Source organism: Cajanus cajan, chromosome 4 (genome assembly GCF_000230855.2).
Source record: "Cajanus cajan strain Asha chromosome 4, NIPB_CcT2T_4, whole genome shotgun sequence".
NCBI lineage: Eukaryota > Viridiplantae > Streptophyta > Magnoliopsida > Fabales > Fabaceae > Cajanus > Cajanus cajan.
Window position 1 is genome coordinate 13,022,463 of NC_138520.1, and position 6,060 is coordinate 13,028,522.

The following is a 6,060-nucleotide window of genomic DNA, read 5'->3' on the forward strand; positions in this document are numbered from 1 at the left end:
TACATACTCACAGCGACCATACCTAGTCCTAAAAGTAATCTTCGGTATGTCACTCTCCTTTACCCTGATCTGATGGTATCCAGATTTCAAATCAATCATCGAAAACATCAAAGCTCCCCTCAGCTGATCCATCAAATCATCAATTCTCAAAAGCGGATACTCATTCCTTATTGTCAACTTATTTAGTTGCCGATAATCACACAAACGGCCCCACCACCTTTCTTTACTAACAGTACCAGGGCACCCCAAGGAGAAACATTGGACCTCACTACTGTTTCTCCAATAAATCCTCAATCTGTTTCTTCAGCTTTACCAACTCAGCTTGAACCATCCTATAAGAAGCCACTGATACCGATCTTGCACCCAATACCAGGTCAATGCTAAATACAACATCACGCATAGGTGACAATCCCGACACATCATCTGGGAACACCTCAGGAAACTCACTGACAATCTCAATCTCAGTGATGGCCCTCTCCGTCTCAATCATTCAAAACGACAAACAACATGAAGCACTCAGCTCCATCTCTCATCAACTACTCAGCCTGACCCGCTGACAACAACACCTCATCCTCTAACTGAGGAAATACCAACTCTCTTTGAGCACAATCTATAAGGATGTGATAGGTAGATAACCAATCCATCCCTAAGATTATGTCAACATCTACCATGAAAAACACAATCAGGTTCACTCAGAACCTCCTACCAAACACCTCTATCGGGCATCTCACATATATCTCCGACGTCACCAAAGAAATTGAAGTCATAATAGATACATACAAATCAACGTGCCATGCAGACACTAACAACCCAATCTCTCCACACAATCAACAAAAATGAAAGAATGCGTGGCACCAGAATCGAACAAAAATAAAACATCCTCACCTGCTGCTTTCCCCTTCCTCTTCACCAAATCTGATGAAGTGGAAGTCTTTACACTTGACAATGCAAGCACTCTCCCCACAGCTATAAGCCTGGGTGGCCCCGGGACACTCCCAGATAAAGTCGGCGATGTCTGATAATCTCTAGAGATGTGGCCTGGCCTACCACATCTGAAGCAAACATTCCCCGGATGGGGACAATCTCTAACCATGTGGGCTTCTCCACATCTGTAACACTGCACCGACTATGCTCCACCTTGAGGAGTAGCAGGACGAGGCCCCCTACTAACAGCTTCTCTCTGAGACTAAACAGGCTTGTCATAGGGTCCTCTCTGCTGACCTCCCCTCCTAGATCCAAATGATCACTCGTAAACTCTAGCGCCTTGCCGCTACTACCACCCACCAATCTCTCAACAGTCTTTACCTTCTCAACCAAGGCAGGAAACTCCACTATAGACATAGGGACTATGACCTTCTTCAGCTCATGCCTCAACCCCTCTGTAACTTCCTACATCTCCAAGCCTCAGATACGACCTGAGAGTAGAAACAAGCCAGATGCTCAAACCTCATAGCATAATCTAGAACAGACACATGCTCCCCTGTTGCAATTTCATGAACTCAGCTTCCTTAGCATATCTAACGCTGTCCGAGAAATACTTCTCCAATAAAACCCTCTTGAAGTAATCCCAATCTATAACCACACCTCTGTTCTCTATCATCTACCTGGTGTCTCTCCACCAGTACACAATCTCACCGCCAGCATGTATACTGCATAGGCCAACTTCCTCTCCTCAGAAAATCTCAAAACACTGAAGATCTTCTCATCTCACACAACCACAAATCTGTCACATCGGGATCTGAGTCCCCCTTTGAACTGAAGAGGCTAACATCTCCTGAACTCTGGTAAACCTCTCTCATCCTGAGAGACCACCGGTCTAGCTGCCTCAATCGCAGCTCTACCCGCCTCCATCTAAGCAAAATGAGCACTTTACTACCGCATCACCATGGCCATCATCTCCATAGCCCTCCATAGCCCTAGTGATCTGATCAAACTGAGGCCTCACCATACTAAAAGAATTCAAACATTCTTTTACCAACACTTTACCGCTACAACTCATTAACACATATCAGAGATCTGACACAACAGAAACCTAGAAAGATCACTCCCCACAGAGCATCCCAAAAGACTCGACCGGCTCTGATACCATAAAAGTGTAACGACCCGCCATGGTCTCTACACTTAGTGGAATCGCACTACTGCTAGTGAACTAAGAGACATATTAAGCTGGATAACTCATACATACATGTACAAATAAAAATAAATTATCTAAATTTTTGGTTATAAAATAAAACTCCATATATGTACAGTCATCCCAAAAATAATATTCCCTAGTCCGGTCAAGTACAGACAAAACCGTTACCCAAAATGATAACTCCAACACGAGGATCAAAACTCCCCGTCTCGCAGCGGACACCTCAACTCCAAGCTAGCCCTGACCTGCTCCCATACCAAGTATGATCATCGCAGTTCCACCACATGGAAGCAGAAGGGTAAGCTAGAATTCACAAATCAATCATACAAGTATAGAACTATAATCTATATTACATAATCATCCAACCATTAATCATATTCATAGAGTCTCACCATACACTCTATCCAATACTACTCATGCATAACATACAATGCACCAATCATGAAGTCAAACACCACACTTCATCATATTATTAATCATGCAATAAATGCATCTCATGACAGATATCAATGCATATCAATCATCTAATGCGTCGTCACGCATACACCTAGGAGATCTCCACAACAATAGAGCTGTATAAGTGACATTCCATCCTACTGAAACCACCCCAACCGTTTTCACGCCCAATACGCCCGCTCGGTCACAGCTAAACAGGATATATAATCCTCACTCGGGTTTACTCGGATGATGTCACTTACACAATTGGAAGTCCAGATCCACCGTCAGGTATAGTACAGCTGGGTACGGGCTTACCACGACCTTGGCATGCATTAACCAAGTCAATTGTGGAGTTTGCCCACCGACTATCCGCAAGGATCCACGCACCTTCCCGAGTACTTGGTTAAGGGAATAACCCTCGACCTCATACCCCGCTCCAACACTAGCTAAGGACTTAGAGAAGACTCACCCAACCCAGTGGCCTATCTGAGCACCACTCTCCCAAATCCAGTGGCCTCCCAGAGCACCACTCTCATATATCAGTGGCCTATCCAAGCACCACTCTCAAGAGACTCTATGTGAGCTCTTCCAGTTCGAAAATATTTTTCCTCTCCTCAAGTCCTAGGCTAGACTCATGCCATAAGGCATCACATGCAATCATGCATCATACATCATATATGGTCTGCCCACCATCATGATCAACAGTCATACACATGTCATAAGACATCACATGCAATAATGCATCATACATCATACATGGTCTACCCACCATTATGATCAATAAGCATACTCATATTCAAACATTCATACGTATCATCATAAAGCATACATATGAATCACACCGCACCATACATCATATATCACACATATATGATCTAACATTTTAACTTTAAACATGCATAAGCATCAATTTAAAATAATTATTTTTAAACATATTTACGCTCGGCGTAGCCTGAGCTCGCCCAGCCTAATCCCAACCTGAGAGTCCTAAAACTCATCCACACCCAGTGCGTTCAACTCACGCTCGGTGTCCTTGAAACAGAGACTCTTAAGAGTATCCACGCTTGACGCAACCAAATCACGTCTGGCCCAACATCCAACTTGAGAGCCCTAAGCTCTTCCATGCTGGCGCACTCAACCTGCGCCTAGCCTAATCCCAGTCAGAGAGTTCAGAAACTCTCATCCAAACCAACAAATCCAGCCACATGCAAACACAAAACACAATACATAGGCTCCATACAACTCAAAATAACTCAAATCTCACATGCATCCAACCTATACATCAAAATCATCAAAATCCTCCTTTTTCTCAAAACCCCAAAAGATGAGATTTTCTTCAATCCATCTATGGATTCTCAACATTCACGCACCTATTGAGTTTCTAAACTCACATGCAACCTACACAACAAACATTCTAGCTTTCCTTACCTGAAGGTTGGCTCAGAATAGCCAACAACTGTGACGAAATAGAATCCCCTTCCAAAGCTCAACCCGGAACTTCAATCATCCCAAAGCAAACTTTCTAATCTGAATTTCAAGAAAAGTCAGAAGGCATTAGTGGTCTAAAGGAGAAAATGAGTCAAACAGAGAAATTTGGGAGAGAAAGGAGCTCACTGACCCAGAGACCTTCTCTCTAAAACTTCTCTCTAAAAACTCACATTTTCTTGAAGGCCCCTAACCCCTATTTATAGATTTTCGGATTGCCCCAGAATGGCCCGTACCGAGTTCGGAACGGCCCGTTCCGAACTCCCAATTCACGCACAAAATCCACGCCCAGAACGACCTGTTCTGAAAACAGAATGGCCCGTTCCGGGACTCATCCGGAATGGCCCGTTCTCCCTCCGGAACGGCCCGTTCTCCCTCCGGAACGGCCCATTCCCAACCACGAATTTCAGTTTAATTTAATAGCTTGGAACGGCCCGTTCCAGATTGGGAACGGCCCGTTCCGGGCTACTAAATCAGCCACATTTTTTTTTAAACCACGTTACAACACCGGTGTTGTTTGAACTCTTCTCATATATATATATATATATTGTGAATACTCGGGTACTATTTGCATGAGAATCCTAAGTTATAAGATGTCTATATTTTTCATTGTTTAGTTGTTGTGCTATAGTAAGTGTAATAACTTGTCATATCGTTACAATAATACTTTTTTCAACGCATCAAACTTAAAATCGTCCACATCATCATTCAATGGTGCATTTAACTTATTCTCTTAACGTTATATGCATGTGGTACCAATTGGCCAAAGGTGTTCCAAATACAAGGTATTTTTTGAGCACATAGACTAGATCACCATACACAAGGTGACCCTCTCAAACCATTCTTAACTAGGGAAGATCTATCAAGATCAAATCAGAGCATTATAATTGATCGTAGTCATCTCCCATACTTAATAGAGGTTTCTTACCATAACACTCCAAAACCAAGGTAGAAAACCATAAAGACTTTCCTACATAGACTTACACCACCTCACAAATAAATTATGCATGAATCATGACCTTTCTATTTGTTAGACCTTTCTGTTTGAACTTTTCCACAAGTTTAAGCCTCTACATGAATTTCTATCATTGTTAAGCCTTTAACTAGACTTCTTCATATGAGCATCAACATCATCTTATGATAAGTCGAACGTTTCAAATGTCACATGAAAGAATTCTTAATCAACCAAGAATGTTTTTCATCTCATACATCACATAATTCTCAACCACAACAGTATCTCACAATTTTCAATTGCATCTCTTTTGGTGCGTTTGATTTGTCACAACTTATAGTATTAGACAACATAACTATTTTACTTTAATGTTTGCTTTCAAAAAAGATCATGGGACAACACAAATTAAATAAACATAAACGAGACAAAAGTTTCATTTTGTTACACAAAATAATACAGGACAACTTTTTGTACCTAGTACAAACTATACAAATGACTACCGTATCTCTCTTATCTTTTTATCTTTATCCCTTGTTAATATGCCCTTCACTTTTGCTCCTACTCTCTTAATAATTGTATCATATTTCTAACTCAAATCATAAATGTTACATCATTGCAACTCTTATTTTTTCATAGTTTGAAAATAAGAATATTATGCAACAAGGTTATTTTATATTATAATAATAACATTAAAATATTATCTTTATAATATAAACTTCTTGCAACAATACTATCATGTTAATATATTATTGAGGTCGATGCATTATGTATTTCTATATTTTATTTAATAAAAATATTTTAAAATTATAAATATTTGTTAGATTAACTAGTATTATATTTAATTTTTAAAATTTAAAATTTCGAATACAAGTTTTGTATTTATAAGAGTGATTAATTTTTAATATATAAAAATTTAAAGATAAAATCATTAAAAATTGCATATCAAATGTCATCTTTATATATATATATATATATAATCATGTTATAATATATTTTAATATTTTAACATAATATGATATTTCTGATATATTATATAATATTTATAATACAT